Below are 20820 nucleotides of genomic sequence, written 5' to 3' on the forward strand. Positions count from 1 at the left end.
TTTAATAAACCAATAATTACTTAAATGAGCAAAAATTGTTTTTTTGTGAGCAAATAAATAAGCAATCCTTATTTACTGTGACAGCTCTTTAGACTGAAGATAATTCCAGAGATACTCCTGAAAGCCCTTTGTTCTACTACAAGACTGGAGTAAGATTTCCTCTATAGCTTGTTGAGAATTAGTAGACTAGAAAGGTATTTTCGTTTAGGTGTATAGGAATTCACGGCTTAAGAGATTCAAGGAGGCTGAATTTCATTATATGAATCATTTGAGATTTAAAAATTCTTGGGCACTGTGCCATCTATATTAGCAATAACAATAATAACAAAATTTTATTCAAGAAAAACAATAAATATCTCAAAAAAATCGAAAACATTTCTTGCTATGGATCAAATCCGTCATCAGAGTTGCAAAAACAAATATAGTATTTAATATTAATCATAATTAAATTCTCTAACTAACAGATCTATAGGAGAGTGCATCTTTTAAATAATATATTTACATAATTTACATAAAAAAAACCATTCAGATAACTACAAAGTTCACTTTTCATTGAGGGTAAATTAATTAAAATATATTTTTTTTGCGACAATATTTTAAAATTGAACAGACTTGCAATAAAGTGGGTTACATTTTCTATTTGATTAAAATTACATAATGAGCAAAACATGACATAACTCTAATTTAAAAAGCCTGTAATTTAAAATAGAACAGTTCGTAACGAGCTTTTAAAATCAACTTCACATCACTGAACAGCAATGAATCAAAATAATTACAGCTAATAAGTTAAATTGGTATACAGTCCATGAAAAACTCCTTTTCTGGTTTTTTCTATTGCCTTTTGTTTTCCATCTGCCTCCAATACAGTTCTTTTCCCATTCAGAAGTTATATTCTCGTTATCTGCTAACTTAATTTGATAATGGCAACATAATTTCTTTTATGTATCAAACCAATATACACTGATGGACAAAATTAACGCACCACCCTTATTTTTTTTATTATTTCCAATTTGTGCAAATTTTGGACTTTCAAAATATTGTTGGCTGAAAACATAAGCCATTTGTAACTACGGCCATCTGGAGAATTTAGGCCTATTCTCACCTTATCTGTAAAGAGAACTCTCTTAAGTCCAATTCACATGTTAACGTGCAAATTGAAGCCTGGTCATTTTGTGAACTGTGGTAAGGAGAGGACCACGAGCAGGATGTCTGGCTCTAAGGTTACTTTCATTAAGTCTTCTTCTAACAGTCCTGCTGGAGATGGAAACATTTCGGACTTGCCTTATGAGACTTTTTATCTCATTTCTCGTTATACTCCTGTTTCGCAGAACCAGGTGCCGGATTTACCTATCGTCTCTCTCTCTCTGCTGTACACATCACTTCTTGAATGACCTCTTGTCTCCCTAAATCGCTTTAGACAAGTGATGTACGTCAAAAACAAAAGCGGAAGATAATTTATTTAATTTTAACTAAACAAAAACTGAGTGGTGCGCTAATTTTGTCCATCAGTATATTTTCTTAATTATAATTAATATTATTATATTTAATATATTGGCAATATTCACATTATTATTTTAGATTAAGAAATTTAAAGAAAATAAACAACGTGAGGCAGTTTGCAAAATCTTACTATTTAGAAAACTTGATAAAAAGTTAAGTAAAAATTCTTGCTTGAGGAGTAAAAGTTTCGTTTATAACAAGGATCAACTTCTTCGAACTTAAAAAAAAAAGAAAATGCAACAAGCTGTTAACTTGCCCAACTGTTCTGAAAAATACACCAATGAGAATCGTGTAAAGTTCTCATCCTGCAAACTTTTTTAAATATTTAGCCCTGAATAATGAATTAATCCTTATTTTTAGAATCCTGGCCAAGTATCTTAAACAATATAAATCTTTCAGACAAAAAAGAAGGTTAAGGTCATTTTAGAATCTGTGATTATTTGAAAATGATGTCCCTTCTTTAGGGGGAATGAGGAGGGAGCTGTTAATGCTCAATTCTTGATGGGTCCGTCTGGCCAAACTGGAGCCAGCAGGTTTATTTTATTTTATTTTATTTCAGTTTATGGATTGGGCAATAAAAATTAATTTAACTGAACTCGTTTTTTACTACTTCTTCTTACATCTCGTAAAAAGGAAGTATTGCGGATGGACAGATTATTAACCGGAACTACTCGTTTTAAGTATTAAGAAGGATTTTTAACTTCCTGTTTAGCTTCTGAGAGTTGGAGGGGGGGTCGCGAATCACGACTAGTCCTACCCACCTTATCTGATTCTTCTTAATAAATGAAACCAGATCTGGTTCTTCTTAATCAATGAAACCTTATCAGTAATCGCCTATTTTTCCAGGCGGGCTTTACGTCCAACTACCAATTACGTGTCGAGGACGGAGGCGACTAGCAAACGTACTTTATTGTAAATTTCTATTATTAACCATTAAATAAAATCCAAGGCCTAAGACCGGAAATCGAACCCAGTACCACAATACATATTAGCTTCGCAGGATTCGTCTTTAACCGCTCGGCTACCGTGGAATGAAACCTTATCTGGTTCTTCTTAATCAATGAAACCAGATCTGGTTCTTTTTAATCAATGAAACCAAATCTGGTTTTTCTTAATCAATGAAACCAGATCTGGTTCTTCTTAATCAATGAAACCAGATCGGGTTCTTCTTAATCAATGAAACCAGATCTGGTTCTTCTTAATCAATGAAACCAGATCTGGTTCTTCTTAATCAATGAAACCAAATCTGTTTTTTCTTAATCAATGAAACCAGAACTGGTTCTTCTTAATCAATGAAACCAAATCTGGTTTTTCTTAATCAATGAAACCAGATCTGGTTCTTCTTAATCAATGAAACCAGATCGGGTTCTTCTTAATCAATGAAACCAGATCTGGTTCTTCTTAATCAATGAAACCAAATCTGGTTTTTCTTAATCAATGAAACCAGATCTGGTTCTTCTTAATCAATGAAACCAGATCTGGTTCTTCTTAATCAATGAAACCAAATCTGGTTCCTCAAACAGTTCTCGGATTTCTCCGTTTTTTCTTATTCTCCATAGACACAGACAGTTCCATGCACATTATTAATATATAATCAATCTAGATAGTATACATAAAATGTTTATATTTGTATTTAAAATTAGAGAGAGCGAGAGAGTGAGAGAGTGAATGAGGGAGAGGTAGGGTGGGAGGGAGAGAGAGAGTTTTGCCGCTGAAGAATAACATTTGACGCTCTCTCACAGTCCACCCGGCAAATCTAATCTTAAGAACTGCATATAGATAGAATTTTGTTACAGAGAATTTTAGTTGTTCTTAGCAATTATTATAAAATAATTTTATATTTGATAAAATAACATCGATTATCCGTATCGCTTTTAGCTAAATCAATCGTGGATAAATGATTTGATATGTTAGCACTCAGGAATTAATAATGTGAAATTTTTTCATGATGTGGGTGCACGGTAGTTTAGAGTCTAGAAAGTTAATCTGTCCACTGTTAACACAGTTTACGGTTAATCTCAGATAAACACGAACTGTCACGATCAAGCTGCACTATAACTATTTACCACAACATTAAACCATTGTCTCGTATTTATGTACAATACATAAAAAAAAAATTCTCTGGTATGAACATTTATACGACTTTAACAAACTGCAACACAATTGCAATTAATATACAATCATTTATTATTGTATTATGCCGAACGTAACTTTGTGATAGGAAAACATTTTGTTAGGAAAAATTCTTAATTCTTGTGACTAAATTAGTCATAACTCGATCATGACTAGATGACTAAAGGTTGAAGTTACTTTATCGAAATTTACCGCTACAATTGCTCCTGTAACAAGAGTAAATCGGATGACTGACATGGAACAGAGTTTACCAACCATTTATGGCTCTCTAATGAATCGAATAATCGAATTAATGACCTCCAGCGTCACTTCAGTCAACTCGCCTGGAATTGTCAAGTTATATAGTTAAAGATGAAAGCTTTGTCAATGAGAGAATGGCATGAATGAAATTTCTTGTATCAAGTCGAGATAAATCTTGAACCAAAAGATATAGTTTTAGATTAGAATGAATTCTATTGGAGAAATAAGACCAACAACAACCATACTTAACTATTTTCTTGTATTAATAAGTAAATAAAATCCAACGCCTACATCGGGAATATAGCCTAGCACCGCAATACGTCTTAGTTTTGCGACTAGCGAACATACTTTACTATAAATTTCTCATATTAACCATTAAAGGTATAGACTGGGAATATAGCCTAGTACCGCAATACATCTTAGCTTTGCGGGTCTAGCATCTAACCGCCTAAGATACTTTACTATAAATTTCTCATATTAACTATTAAATAAAATTCAACGCCTACATCGGGAATATAGCCTAGTACCGCAATACATCTTAGTTTTGCGGGTCTAGTCTATAACCGCTCGGCTAACGTGGCGACTAGCGAACAAACTTTATTATAAATTTCTCATATTAACCATTAAAGGTATAGACCGGGAATATAGCCTAGTACCGCAATACATCATAGTTTTGCGGGTCTCACGCCTCTAACCGCTCGGCTATCGCTGTACTGCGTAGAATATTTTACTGTAATGCTTGGAAACGGTAGATATTGTGTTTCAGATCGTACGTTCAGTTCGGTTGTTGCTGATTTAATCGTACAATTTGTTGATGACCTAGTATAAAATCATTTTGTATATTTAAGGTTCAAAAATTGTTCCAGTTTTATTAAATTTCAGCTTTTTTTAGTATGAGAGGCAAAAGGCGATAGACAGCTGACAGGTTGCCCAACCTAAAAACAAATTCCCAGCAGCAAAACTTTTAGTACAGAGTTTGCCAAATTAGTTTCAGCTGTTTGAGAAAACTCTAGCTTGCTAATTTGAAGGTTAATTTAAATTCATGGATTTTAAGCAGGCCGAACAATTTTAGCGCCACTTCTTAATGGCTTATTCAAATACAGTTTGGCCAGAAGCAACAGCTGGCCGCAGATACGCTGCTCAAACTTTCTCAATTCGCTTACTAAAACATTGCGGAGGGGTTGTTACACCTGAGATAACTAGCTTCTGAAATTCACGGATGCTCATGTAATAATAGAATTAATTTTTACTTGTTGTTGGTCCCAAATTATTCTTAATCTCTCCTTCGCTGATTATATTTCTTCCTTAATAAAACCAGCTCTACTGATAAGTGAGATGAACTCCAAAGAAGACAGCTCTCATTTAGATTATACAACAAGATTTCTTTCCTCTTTGGCAAAAAGAGATGCAAGAGTTTTACTTAAAAAGACTGTCTACTGGAGAGGTAATTTATTAGTTGGCTGTAAAGCAAAGTCCGCCTGAAAAAAAATTGCCTTTACTTTACTTTAACTTAGAGTTTGTGAAAATTAAAGTTTTTTTAAAATAAAATTTATTTAATAATTTACATTGAGTGAATACGAGTGAAGATGTTAATAGTGGGTGATGAGCTGGTGGAGAGAAACTACCCTGCGGTTGCACTCCCCCCTACTCATGGTGATGTTCAGACCTTCAGAAAGTCTGGGGGGGCCACTGTCGACTGAGTCGCCAGTGGTGGATAGCCAGGAATGACTGTACAGGCGAATGACTGTACGAGAAGATTAGAACAATTTCATCTTGGCTAGTTGTTGTACGAATGAGATGTTGAGGTCGTTGTGAAGAATAAGGTTATTATTTGTCCAGAGTAGTGTTGATTGAAATTTCTGTACAGTCTAAATATCTTAGATTTAAGAGCGTAGTTAAAATGGACGGTTAAAAGATGTTTCGAACGTTTTTATCATTGCTTGTCTTTTAAGTCTGGTGTGTGGGTTCTAATTGAGGTGTTAGTCTATTGAACAGCTCAAGGTAGTGTACCCTGTACAAGGAGGAGGATTGACGTTAAAGAAGGCAGGAGTTCAGGAGCCCCACCGGAGAGTAAACGTGTCATACTGGGGGCATTCCTTTGGGTTCATTTTAATCCTCCACTTCCATACCCAGGATTCTGTTTTTTATGTAAGTCTGTCTGTCTTGAGATTTTTTGGGGGAAGGAAATTTGAGAGTTTGAACAGTAAAGGAAGAGGAATTCGTTAGGAAATCATTGTTAGAGAGTCTCGTGAAAGCCCATCTTCTTGTTGGTCTATAATCTTTATTGGAAACTATTTTCTTAGGAAAAATCGAATAAGTATCTTTTTTGGAAAAAGGCTTTCCCTTTAAATTGTGAAATAAATAGCGTTACGATTCTAAAGCTCCTAAAATTAATTAACTAATAAATTAATATAATTGTTGGGTATACATAGAAAGCCATTTTAAGACCGATTCGAAGTAAGAGAGGTAGGAAGTGACGTCAAAAAAGGGTCTTCTGTTTTACGACCCCCAGCTGGTACCATTACGGGTCGCTCCGCAGGTATAAGATTTACAAGGAAAACATATCCACACAGCTGGGATAGTTTTCCATCGTTCGTCACGCAGTCCAGTTCCGCTATGGTAAGTAAGTCTTATCTAATCACCCTTGAACATCAAGTCTGTCTGAGCTTTGGTTACTTGGCATCTTTACAATTTTTTATTTCGATATGGTTGAAATAATTGTCCATGGAGGAATACTGGGCTCTTAGCCAATCCGAGCAGTTTACATTTCGTCTCACTTAGAAACATTACTATTTCAAAGTACTTAAATTTAATCTGATCTCGGGCAGCATCCTTTTCTTTAACTAACTTCATATATCTTCAGGCCACATAACTTCTCTACAATATTTAAACTTTTGACTTTTCCCCTTTGATAAACTTAGCTCTTATAGTATATCTTAAGGAACAATGGAGCTGTTGTTTTCTCCCAAACGAGTGTCCAGGAAATTTGTCCTCGCCTAACCTTCAGAAATACGTTATTTATCATCATAAAGTGTAAACGCAGAATCTGAAATTTGTTATCATCATATATGAATAAAAATAATTAATGTAACGAGTATAAATCATAAATTCATTAACTTTTCCAAATATTTTTTCTTTTATACAGAATCAGCAAAGTGTTTCTCTACAAACACGAGTTAGTTTTGTTTTAGATTTAGATTTTACAAAATACCAAATTTCTGCAATAATAGCTCACAAAACTTAGATCGTTTAAGCTTTACTCACATTGGAGAGAAATGCAGCCCAAAAAATATGGTTCGCAACATACAAAGTGGCTTTTGAATAGCCACTAGCGTGAGATGAAGCCTACACTGTAACATTTTCTGTTTAGCTTGTTGGGTAGATTCGCGGTTTGGACAAAATGTTGAGAATTCTTAGTCAGTATCAGGAAGTCGTTCCAGTATTCACTCCAGATGATTCTTTTTTGAATGGGATGAAGATCTATTTTTTTAGAAATGTGAATCCAAGCAAAAAAGCCATATCTTTTGGTGAATATTTATATTTATAGTAACGGAAATGTGTTGGTCTATATATGTAACACATTTACGTAACATATATATTTTTTTTTTTTTTTGTACGTGCAATGGTAGTGAACTGTGAAAAACTGCTTAGAAGGGTTTGGTGCGCGGAGGCTGGAAAAAATATATCCCTGGAGTGATAAAACTGATTGTATTGCTACATTAAACATCCAGTTATATCAAATCTACCTTGCAATTTTTTTTTTTTTTTTGTGCTAGCGTTAACGTTAAGATGAGTTTACAAAAAAAGGTAATTTTATAATAAAATCGGTAAGCGTGGTAAATTTAATGAAATTTCAAATTCTATTTCCATAACTTGACGATAAAATTCTTACGAATTACCAGTTTAATAAGTTAGATTTGGCTCTGTCTTATTCTGTGAATTTGTAGCACAACTTCCCATGAAAATATGGCACATCTGAGTGCTGTGTGGGTACATCCGGGGCGAAATATAGCCCTAATTTTTCTGTTCCGGGGAGTTTCTTATAGCTCACTGTTCGGAGGCTGCCAATGCTCTAAAAAAAAAAAGCTCTGGGCGCTAATGATCTTGAATGTTGAATGCTGAAATAAAATTACAAAATAAACTAAGCTAATGAGTCCGATTCGTCCCACAATCTTTGCTATTTTGTTGATTACCCCCCTAGTTTGTGTGATTGGCCTCCATAGAATCTGCTGCCACAGGGCAACTCACATAGCAACTCAGTAATTGATTTATTTATTCAGGATTTTTTTTTTTAATCTTTTATTGCAATTTACCACTGCAACAGTTGTTGCAACAAGCAAATATGGTAAAAGAAAAAAGAAACAGAAGAAAATCACGAGTGGTGAAGGCACCCAGTGGTGCCACTCCAGTAACCTGCTTTGCTCTCACGATAAGAGAAGATCACGAGGCCATCTTCTCTTCAATCTCTTTAGAGGATTACTCTGGTAATGTGGAGGAAGATAGGTGTTCTATGAGAGGGTTAGGATGAGCTGCTGTAGAGTGGAATGTAATTTGAGAAAACGAGTGTTAGCAAGATCTGTAATGAAAGGGATTTTGAGGTCATTAATATTCACATTCACATCATTAGCTGATCCTTCTTTTAATAATTTGAACAATGTTACAATGTGAATGTCCACCATGTGTCAGTTCACGATGAAGTTTATTGTTAATATGATTAGCCGACTGTACAGAAATAAGTGTTTACAGAAGTGCAAAACAGCGGGTTGCAATTGCATAAATCGTTACGCATAAGAGATGCATTATTGTTGAACATAAATGCGCTGCTTTGTCCCAACTTCTTGGAATCGACATTCCAGTAGTAGTAGTTCTCTATGATCTATGGGTAAATTAATAGATTTAAGCATTCCAAGGTCCCAGTCACCAATGTTCGATCGATACGTCTGGGGCAATTACCATGATCATAGTCTCAGTATATTGGTGTTGGATCCACTGTCCTTTACAGCAGAATACAGCACATTGGGCCGATATTTATTGCATAAAATATGTTAAATTCAATAATGTTATTTGCAATCACATTATTATGAACTAATAATTGACGTTAAGTAATTGAATACAGTTCATTTGTGTTCATGATTATAAATAAAGCCGACGAATTCTATCCATATTTCATCATGGTAAATAAAATTAAAAAAAAAAAAAATTGCTCCTGGCCATACAAATAGTGCAGATTTACTATTTTGAAATGTTCACCGGAAGTGATCATTACAAAATCCCCTGATTTCGAAAGAGCGCGTTCTGATTAGATATTTACTATAAACAGTTATACTAAACCCGCATTGTATGCTTGTCTTGCGTATTAACTGGTTAGTATAACACTTAAATTACTGTCCCAGTTGACTATTTTGTCTTTATTTTGCGTCTACGTATATGGGGATAGCCTAAATATAATGACGGAAAATCGTAGATATTAATTTCTGGTGTTACCTAAAGGGATTTTGATCAAATGGAAATTCCACGTAATGGATTACTCGTTTCTTATCCTCAAAAAACGCTGGCGACGCTTTTCTTTAAATTAATTTACTAATTGCGTAACGATGTTACCTTACTATACTACGTAACTACGTTAGAAAAAAATGTATTCTAGAATTAAGTTCTATATCAATACGCTGATTGCTAAGTTGATTAATAAAACAGTTCTGATTTAGATATTTACTATAAACAGTTATACTAAACCCGCATTGTATGCAAGTCTTGCTGGTTAGTATAACTCTTAAATTACTGCCCCAGTTGACTATTTTGTCTTTATTGCTAATTTGATTTGCCTGTTTGTAATTATGTACTAAATAGTTAGTTTTCTTTAATACGAGGCGATTTTCATATTAATGTTTTCACAAACCAAATTTAAACAATTTAAAAATAAAAACTTTGTACTGCAAAAAAAAAAAAATCCATCATTTTACTTATTAGTTACTCCAGATATAGTTCGCTGTTATTACAATCATTACCAGTGATGAACATTGCTTTGTCTGGAGCTAATGGTGCAGTGTTTCTAACGAGGTGGCTAGGTTAAGGGTTTGTGAGCCAGGTAATTCGTGGACAATTAATTTTGAAGACGCTTTTTCTTCTTATTAATCCACGATAATTTTAATTAAATTTATACACTTGAAGAGAAAAGTTGTTTATTAATATAGAGTTGGTTGAATTATAGTGGAAGATTGAACTTAATCAATTCCAGTCTCTCAAGGAAGTAACCCCACACTATAAACAATCATTAAGTCGGCTGACCTCTCATCTCACTCTCCATCCAATTACAAACATCTACAATACCCGCAGACGGAGCTGCTACCCACTCTAGTATAATAAAGAACCAGTAATTGCAACCCGATTCCTTTGGGGTTCAAATCATTATCCTCTAAAAACCTTGGTTTCGCAAATGGAGATTAAAGTTTTGATGAAAACAAATCTCACTATGTATCCCTTCATCTTAACAGAAAGATACACTCCAGAGCAGCAAAAATGCTCCCTGAAAAACGTAGCAATTATTTTTACTCAACAGCAACTATGTGAGCCTAACTCGGCCTTTACCATGTTAAGCAACTCAAACAAGTAGAATGTCCGTAAGGTCAAAACTAAATGACGTACTTTGTTGATTGATTTTAGGGCTCAAACTCAAACCGGCGAAAGCTTCAGGAAAAAAGTGCTGTATGACATTCACAGCCCTATTTGCGACCGATGGATTTTTCTAATATTTCGTTCGTGATAGGCTGGAAGTAGGGCCCCAGGATTCTGAGTTCTTGATCTACCAGGAGCAAGAATTTTTAACATTTACCATAATTACTCAGATGTAAGTGAGTATAAGAAGAAGTTGCAGTGGGGAATAGCCCTAAGCCACTCTGGGCCTAAGTAGCCACCGAAATACTACGGTAAATCAAATATAAACGGTAATTTTGCTATCCTTCTTAGAGTGCAGGTCCAACCTAGATAATGTTGTGTGGAGTAGATGTTTGGTTTATGAGGAGTGGGGGAACCGGTCTGATTAGCGTCCAAGGTCGCCATTGCCTTCAGTACAGCCATAACCGAGCAAGAGGCCCCTTCGTCTGTTGCGCAGCGGATTATCATAAAGTTTTTAATTAATGAAGGCGTTAAACCGTCGGAAATTTTTACTCTTTTGCGGGGACAGTACACTGTCTCAAAATCGTGTGTTTGCGTGGGCGAGAGAATTTTAAGGGCGGACGAGAACGAATTGAAAACGAAAGTCGTGATCGACGCCCAAGGACAAGCCTTACAAATGACAATATTCTTGCCGTTCGAGAGCTTATTGAACGTGATCGCCCATGCAAACACACAATTCTGAGACAGTGAACTGTCTCCAAACTCTTGAACCAAACTCCAGACCGTTCTTGGAACAACTCACAGCAGTCAAAACTAATCAACCAACAGTATCTCCTTGGATCTAAGAATCTTGAGATGAATGGGTGCTTCCTATGCTCAGGATTTCTGTTTTCCCTCTATTCCCAGAACCAGGCAGACACTTCCTGTAATATCATTTTAGCCAACTCATCCACATTTCCCAAATTGCCATTATAACTTGTCATCCCCTCTATAAACATGTTCTTAATAGAAGAAATTACTCGCTTCAGTTTCCTGGAACATTCCAGTATCAATTTCCGATTGAAGGTGCTAGAATTTAGTGCCTCCAGGTACAGTCAGTCAGTCTCCGAGCCGATACAATTTCTTTTTAAAGTGGCCAGATATGTAACTGCTCTCTGTACAATGCCTTATGAACTGCTGCCTTAAAATAGACCTCATTTTCAGACTTTGAATCTATTCTTGAATTAACTTAATCATACCTGAGATGATTGCCAGGTGCCACTCTAGATAACTGAGACCTGCCTTGATACTGTCGATAGAAGTTGTTAATTTTTCTTTCAACTTACACCCCAGGGAATTACGAAAACAGAAGTACTGAAAATTAATTTTCCATTCTAGACTTGATAAGAGTTTAGACCAACTTTTTGATAGATAAGTTACCAGTAAGTTTGTTATTATTTGTGACAGATACAGACAAACAAGATATCTCCTTTGGCATCTCCTATTTATCAATTAAAATAACCAATGATTGGATTGGAAAGAAATCACTTCAAATTGGTACATAATAAATTCTTGGCAAACATAGAGAGCTAGTGAAAATAACTGCCTCTCTAGAATAATTTATTGATACTGCCCTGGAAGTTCAGCAGTTCTTTCTAATCTGTTCATGAAAAATAAATTGATCACTCGTAGAAATCTTTTCTTTCTAAAGCTAAATTTAGAAAGCTGTTAGATTTATAACAGCAAATAAATAAATTTTATTTTTTAAATCCCAATATATGGTATGATTTGTTTTTTTTTTCTTTTGTAATAAAAGTTTTTCCTTTGGGAAATAGAAAAGTTGTTGTAGCTTAATCTCATGACGGTGTTTTACAGAGCCTGCCCAATCTAACTATTTTCCAGCTCAATAATTCAGCTATGATCTGATTTTCCCTCCTTTTTTCTTCCCAAATAATTCCAAAGAGTGTTTTAAACATTTCTTACACTGATGATGCACGAATACGTGTAGAACTTTAAAATGAAAAACCTTTTTCTAAGAAAATCCATATTTTAAAACAAGTTCTTGGATAGTTTTTCCTAATTTAGACTAGGTTTTCCTCTAAGAACCACCTCAGGGCTAATGTATAGAGCAGGGGTCCCCAAACTATTTACACAGGGGGGCCACAGTTCACTGTCCCTCAGACCGTTGGAGGGCCGGACTATAAAACAAAACTATTTTAAAGTAAAAAAAAAAACAAAAAACCAAACGGGAACAAATAGAATATTTCAAATAAAGAACAAGTAAATTTAAATCACCAAACTGCCCAGTATTTCTGTGGGAATTATGGGCCTGCTTTTGGGCTAATGAGATGGCCTTTCTTCCTACTTCTGGCTGATATTTTTACACTGTTCTCGTAGCCGTGACGCGTGCATCCCGCGTCATCGGAAGTAGTACTGTACATGAGCGACGCAGCGGCACCGCCACATATAGTACTTCTCTCACTGACCAATCAATGAAAGAGATGCCCCTTCCGGAAGTGTGGCGAAGGCTGGATAAATGTCCTCAGGGGGCCGCATGTGGCCCGCGGGCCGTAGTTTGGGGACCCCTGGTGTAGACCCTCATTAATTGGTAAGTCAAATTCAAAATGTTGCGGAAATCGCCGGATCGGAAGTGCCACCTTTTGATAGATTTTCTTTTTTCTTTTAAGCGATCATTTCAAAAATGGTGCCAATGATTTTCATTAATCTATATTGCAGATATTTTTCGTTAATTTCAGACATTTTTGTGGAGAACTTAATTAAGTAACTCGAGAGGTTCGAAGTTAAGCTCTCCTTTAAAGTGCAGTTTCAGCATATTTGACGGTTTTGAAACCATTCTAATATTAATTGCGTATGCAAGAATATCAGTGACAGAAAATGGACTGAACAGAACCGCTTTTTCCAGTTTTTGTTGTTGTAATTTTCTAGACAATTGCCTTTGCACTTGGGCAGCCCAATCTGTCGCTTTGTCAGAAAATTTTATTATTATTAGTTGGGTTCTAGTGGAGCTGTGACATCACACTTCCTCCAACCATTTTAGTGGGCGTGTTTAATATCAGTTTTGCGTATGTGTGTGTTCTTGTTTTTAATTGAACAACGAAGCAAAATAAGTTTGTATAATGTTTAATCATTAGTTTGCTGTTAAATAATTTTTAACAGCAAACAGTTATTTTGACAGCGCCGCCGTCTGAAACAATAAAACGGTTATAAATTCAAAACAGCATCCCATTAAATAATGATTTAACGATCTAGTATTTTGGATAATAACTTCAGCTGCTATTAACAATTAATATCGTATTTTGTTAGCGCTCTCTCACTCTCTCGTATACCCTCTCTCTCTCTTCAGCTCGCTCCAATGTGCTTATCTTTATTGGAAACGAACATAAGTGGCATTAAGTTATTTTTAGTTGCCTTAAGTGCTTCAATACAGCTGGCCGGCATACCTAAGGCGTGAAATACTCGTTCAAGAAATAATAAGGCCACAGTTGCTGGCATGTGTATTTTTAGGGAGTTCATATTGTTTATTTTAGGTATTTATTAAAATAATTATTTCTAAATGGCCCTTTAATTTCTTACCTTCCACATGAACTCTCACCTGAGAGTTTATTTTTTACGATTTTTGATTTTAAACACAAGTTGCGTAATTTTAGGATTAATTCTGAAATCTCTGTTCCTCCCATCTCCAAATGTCGCACTTCCGATTAACGGAATGGCTTAGGAATTAGAATTCTATCACCCTTACGTGCTACATCAATATTAACAACTGCATTCTACCTTATTAAAATTTTTTAACAATACTTTAGCTATACTATTTCATTAACAACTTTAACTTTGTAAGTTCATTGAACATTTCCGTTGGTTTATATTAATATTCTTTGTAATATCTTCACAACAAATGATATTAATTTGAAATCATAACCGTTGTTAATGTACTGAAAAGGGGGGGAAGTCTAGAAACTTTTTGACAACTGCTAAATAATCTATATTGGGTTCGATTCCCGGCCTTGGATTTTATTTAATAGTTAATATGAAAAATTTACAGTAAAGAATGTTAGGCGGTTATAGGCTAGACCCGCAAAGCTAAGGTGTATTGCGGTACTAGTCTATATTCCAACTGGTTAATATGAGAAATTTACAGTAAAGTATGTTAGGCGGTTATAGGCTAGACCCGCAAAGCTAAGATGTATTGCGGTACTAGTCTATATTCCCACTGGTTAATATGAGAAATTTACAGTAAAGAATGTTCGGTGGTTATAGGCTAGACCCGCAAAGTTCTAGTGGGTCCGATTCTCGGTCACTACGCCATGGATTTTATTTAATGGTTAAGTTAATATGAGAAATTTTATAGTTATGTTTGCTAGTCGCCTCCGTCCACGACACCTAATTTGGACGTAAAGCCTTCCTGAAAAAATAGGCAACTACTTTACATTACTTTACTTTTTTTAAAATATAATTTATGCCTGGTTACACTTTAAAATTCAAAAGATTTTCCTCATTTTTCACCAATTATATTGATACCTATATCTGACAATAATTTATTGTGAAAAACATTTCAAAGCAATACTTAAATATATGATCATCTTTCATGAATATTATTTAACAATATTACAATTAATTTTGTGAAATCTGGAGTTTTGGGTCAATTATAAATAAAATATCTTTACGCCAACTTTTCGAACTATATTTCGTTCATCTTCAAGGCAACAAAACAAAAAAAAAAAAGAAGAGAAATTCGAAAAATATAGAAGAACGAGAAATATAGTTGAAAAAGTTGAGCGTAAAGTTTTTTTCCCTTATAACTCACCAACACTCAAGATTTACTCAAAAATGATAATTCATGAAGAGCTAATAAAGAACTGCCTATTAGCCTCGACAGAACGTAGCATCCTTCCGCCATGATTTTTTATTTATACAAACAATTAGAGAATTATCGCAATCTCAAGGAAGATAATCTAATTTTGAACAGAACTGGAATTTTATGTAAAACTAGGCTTTGGATATTTTAATTAACGAATTTGCTGCGAAAAAAGGGATGAGAAAGTAAAGTGAAAAAGTAAAGTTTATTAAAGTCAGGAAAAAAGTTAAAAATTGTTGAGAATTTATAATTTTATACTTTCAGTTTGTTAATTTCTTGTTGCGTTGTAACTTGTGTCATTTTTTGCTGAGGTTTAATTCGATTATTCGTAATGTTAGTTAAAAATTCACGAGTAAAAAATTTGTTTTAATTTCAACCAAGAAAGTGTAGTTAAAGTAAAGAATGCAGGAAAAATGAAAAATATGAATAATGACAGAAAATGCATAGCCAGCGATCTTTTCATCGCATTGTCAACAGCCCATTCAGTTCTCACTGCAATTTTCATTTATGCAAATGACATAGCCATTTTTCTCCGCACACCTGTCGCTGTACATTGCAGCCGCAACTTGCAACTGTACTTACTTTCTCTTCAACAATGCTTCATCCAATGGAAAAAAATTAATATTTAAAATGAGCCCCAAAGCCTGGAATGAATATTAGAATGAACATGTACGTACACCTACGTCAGCACTTTCTTGTCTTCAGTGATACAGTGCAATAACGCGGAACTATGTAATGGCAAACGCTCAAGTTTATGTAATACGACTTCTAGGCTGATGACAATAATTACTTCTACGACGCATTCCTGCAATCGATTAGGATTTACGGGCTCGAACTGTAGCAGTCAGCCAAACGATTTAACGTCAATCAAGTATTCACGTTTTAGCAGTATACAATTTTTGGCTGGATAACCAATGCTTCTTGCTAAGTCTTCAAAAAAGAACCATTCATAACGACCTAAAGGTACCAAAGATCTCGAGTCAGCTACAGAATAACCTCTTTGGTCACTCGAAATCCTCTAAATCAGTGGTTCCCAACCTTTTTATGACCAAGGACCATTTTAATATTTTTGTTGTTAGCAGGGACCACAAGGTTCAATATCACAATAAACTACTATTAGATTTTAAAAATAAACTTCAAATTAACATTGGTGATTAAGTTTTCAGTTATATTAATGTGCTTTTTGAGCTTGCATTTTCTTAACAAGATGGGGTAATCCTGGGATTGATGAGATTGTTCATAGCGACACGCACATCATCATTTGCTTTTAGTCGACTCCTGGACTTGTTTTTAGGCGCTCTAAACTCGCTCGACGTCCCATTCACCGCGTGATCGCCGCACACGCGGCCGCATGTCAAATAAATATATTATTATTTTAAAAATGTTAAGTGTTTTGCGGACCATATTTTAGTTCTTGCGGAACACAGGTTAGGAACCACTGCTCTAAATCATCACCTTCTTTATCTCTTTCAATGACCTTCATCCGGTTCCATGACTGAAACAGCAGCATTGGTCACACGATTTCCTCAACGTGGAGGTAAATAGAAACTAGAGAGTCACTAGACTTCTCATTCCCAGGTCACTCATGATCACTCATTATTGCAGGAGATCTATTCTTACTGTTTCATAAGTACCTTTGGGTTCCCTGATTTGAGTTCTGTGCCTCGCGACTGCTTGGAGAGGCTCTGCTTTGGACTGTTCAGAATGTTGCGATACTTTTTTTTCCCTAGTGGTTTTGTTTACATAAACTTAAGAGGTTAAAAATAAAATAAAAAAGAATTTTAAACAAGGGATGTGACGTGTATACAGTTTGAACTTGAGAAGAAGGGGAAAAAAAGCGATGTATCCATTATTGAACCTGGACTTCCGGCTATAATTAAAGTAGATCAAGAACAGACACAACAAACTCTAACCTGTTAAAATGTATACAGTTGACGGGACAATGAGTGGATGAACTGGTTGGAGCGGAAGTACGTTGAACAATGCTGCCACTTCAAAACACGTCCGCCTCAATGAAGGAGTAAATGATAAAATAACTTCAAAAGAATGGCTCTTCAACGCTTTTTTTCCTCTCCTTTCTTTTTTGAGGTTAAGAGTTATTTATCAAGAGTAAAGTGCCACTTTAACACACTCTAGCATTATAAAAATAACCAAGGTAGCGAGTGTGTAACGTTAATTTTACTGGACGGAGGGCTAGGTAATTAGAAAATTGGAGGGGGAGGAGTTATTCCTCTTTCCCTGACGACAGCTTACTTTTATTTAACCTTTATTTAGATATTTACAACTGCACAGAAATCAAGGAAATAAGTAAAACAGATGGTCGACAATAGAGGGTGCTGATAGGCTAGGGCAACAAGTACACACTGGCGTGACTGGCGTGAACGGCGGCCATCCAGTGATAGCAGTCGTAATATGCAGGAGTGTCACACTAGAGAGCCGACGTAGCGGTCGCGAGGCCACCGACACCACAGCTTACTTAATTACATTTTCTGCTTGGAATCAATAATAAAAAGTTACTTAATGTGGAATAGTGCAATGTGTGTGCACCAAAGAAAATATCATAAAAGTGGAGAAGTTGTGTGGGTTATGAGTATTGATCTCCCTAAAGTAGATTAGATTAGATTAAAGCCGGACGGGACCTGTGCCCCACGGCACTGTAGCCAAAAGAGGCTTATTGTGCCAGCCCCCTTTTTGGAGATCTAGTAGACGAACCTCCCCTACTAAGAAGGTTGAGGACTTTCCCTAATAGTTCTTTTTGCGCCACTATCTCCTTTGGTCTAAAGATCCAAAGGTTTTACAGCGCAACCGCTCGATTGCAACGAAATCGAGAAAATAATTTCTGAAAGACCCTGGCAAGAGCCTCCTGTTCCAGGAGGGGGGGGTCAGCGTTCCTGCTTCCTCCAGGAAATGCTCTCTTGTAGTCACTGCCGCATCCATCGTAAGGTCTGGCACAATACCATTCTTAAGAACCTCAGAAACCTGAGGAAGTTATCACTAGCTGGTGATTTTGAGTTTTTAATTTCTATTATTTTATTTTTTTTTACATTCATTTTAGTCCCTTGGGGATCAAGGATCACCTGTGACAGACCCCCACTGCCATAGGAAGGCTACATTTCAATGGGATTTCACCCGGTACCCCGGTACCGCACATATATTTTACTACCCTGTACGCATTCAGCCTCGACACGAGTCCCCATCTCAGCTTGGGTCCTGGGGGTTAGGAGAGGGATAGACATGCTCAAAGGAGGGATAGAATCAAGGATTAGCAGTGGGTGTTCACCACCACTACACGCTATGTGAACTGTATAAATGTATTGGGGGTCTTACAGGGTACGTTGCTCATGTTCATGTTGTTAGGCTCGTATACCCGCAGGGACGCCAAATACCCTGAAGAAGTGGCTAATCCACTCTCCCTACGAGGTCTCCCTAAAGTACCTTTTTCAGCAATTTGTACCGTCTTACGAATTTTATGTTAAAAAGAGGAGATTTTGCCTAAATTTGGTATATATTAAAATCTAAACATTTTTTGGGGAGGAGAAATCGTTTTGGGCGCTTTGAGGTTAAGTTGAAATGTTCCTCAAAGTCCGAAACTTGTGAAAGTCGTGTTAGTGTTCAAATCAGATTCTTTTTATTAATTTTTTTTGGATGTACTCAATTTCGAAATTTTCTTCACATTCCGATTATATCCTCTCCTGAGCGGAAAACAAGAAGAAAAAACATCATACCACCCCAGCAATCTGCAAAAAAATATTATTCGATTTTATATCTTTAAAAAGAGATAGAGATAAAGTTTGCTGAGTTAGAGGGAACAAACATACGGCTGATTTGTTTGTTGTGCGTGACGTTCTTTCAACCAAACAGATGTGAGTTAAACTCATGTCGAACGTAAGATAACATTTTTTCGCAAGAGTAGCTTACATCCCTGCCCTCTCACTTTCTGCGCTTACATTTTGTTTTAATTAAAAAAAATTAGTGTGAACACTGGCACGACTTCCTCTCATTACTATTCTTCAAGTTCTAACTTGCATGCATTTCTTTTAAACACGGAATGTTTAACAATTTAATTATTCCTAGCATTACCTAGATTGTGAAACTAGGAGACGGCCTCTCACCTGTTGTTCGTTTGCGTGGCAATCGAGCGTTTGCGCTATGAAATCTTTGGAACGCTGAGGCCGAAGGAGATAGTAGCGCAAAAAGAACTAGTAGGGAAAGTCCTCAACCTCTTTAGGAGGGAAGGGTTCGCTTACTAGAACTAAGAAGGGGGCTGGCAATAAGTCTTTTGTGGCTGCGGTGCCGTGGGGCGTAGATCTCGTCCTATCTATTATTCTATTCTATTCTACCTACCGTATACTAGATTCCATCGCAAGATCCCAGGTTCAAATCCAGCTCTCACCTAGATAATGAATAACCTTCTTTTTTTTTGTGATCATTACGAGTGCAATGCGTGCAATGAAAGGAACTAGTTGGAGCCATTTGAAATTAAGAAAAAAAAAACTTCTCTATTAAGCACTTACTTCCGGTTGTTGAGATTTAGTTCGCCATATTGCAGTCAGGTTTACTAGAGCAACCAAATCTAAAGATTAAGGATTAGCTTCCTGCGATTTTTGAAGATAAAAAAAATAAACCGTTTCCATATTAATTATTATTTCCGGTTAAAACATTTTAATTAATTATAGAAATAGATTTTAACGGGCGGGACGGGACCTATACCCCACGGCACCGCAGCCACAAGAGGCTTATTGTGCCTTCCCTCTAAGTCTGGTAGGTGAAACCTCCCCTTCTAAGAAGGTTGAGGGCTTTCCCTACCAGTTTCTTCTGCACTATTATCTCCTTTGGTCTTAAAGTACCAAAGATGTGTTGATTGCAACGCAATCAAATAACAGGTGAGAGGCCGTTTCCTCCTCTTCCTGGCACAGTCTGCACAAAGGTTCCGAGCTAATAAGCCCTAATTTGTGCAGGCCCTGTATTTAGGACAGACACTGTCCCCAACCATGTCCATGACCGGGCATAGGGTCGACCTTGTCTGTGATATCCATGTGTCCAATAGAGGAGCTAATGCGCCTCCATTGTCCATTTCTCGCTAGTCTATACCAGCCCTTGCCTCCGCCTGAATTAATTAATAATCCATATTGTCTTTTTTTTTTGAGATATTTAAAAAAAAGAACACCTTAAATCAAATTAAACACGTCAAATTATATGGAACTTTGCTATCTGTTAAAAATACATTGATCCTTGTTCTCCAGACGTCAACCCTTATCACTTTTAATTGTTTTTCTCCAAACAGATAGTATTTTTAGAGTGTTGCCATTTTAATTAACACTCATTTTGTTATAGCAATTGGAAAATAATATTTAAATTTATGTGCAGCTGTTTCTTTTCGGCAGCAATTTATTGAAGACGAAACCGGATGTAACTTTTAAAGAAATCTGAACTCGAAAGATAGTTTCCACTTCGAGATTAATACGTAACAAACTAGAATTGAC

The 20820-nt window shown here is 35.9% G+C and overlaps 1 protein-coding gene across 3 annotated transcripts in view; it reads left to right on the top strand.

The window, feature by feature from the left end:
- The window catches only part of LOC141451497 (neuropeptide CCHamide-1 receptor-like), a 130754-nt gene that overhangs the window by 54811 nt on the left and 55123 nt on the right, over nucleotides 1-20820 (top strand). The window lies entirely within an intron of this gene.

Source organism: Rhodnius prolixus, unplaced genomic scaffold (genome assembly GCF_049639745.1).
Source record: "Rhodnius prolixus isolate KJV_2025 unplaced genomic scaffold, Rpr scaffold_8, whole genome shotgun sequence".
Classification (NCBI taxonomy): Eukaryota; Metazoa; Arthropoda; class Insecta; order Hemiptera; family Reduviidae; genus Rhodnius; species Rhodnius prolixus.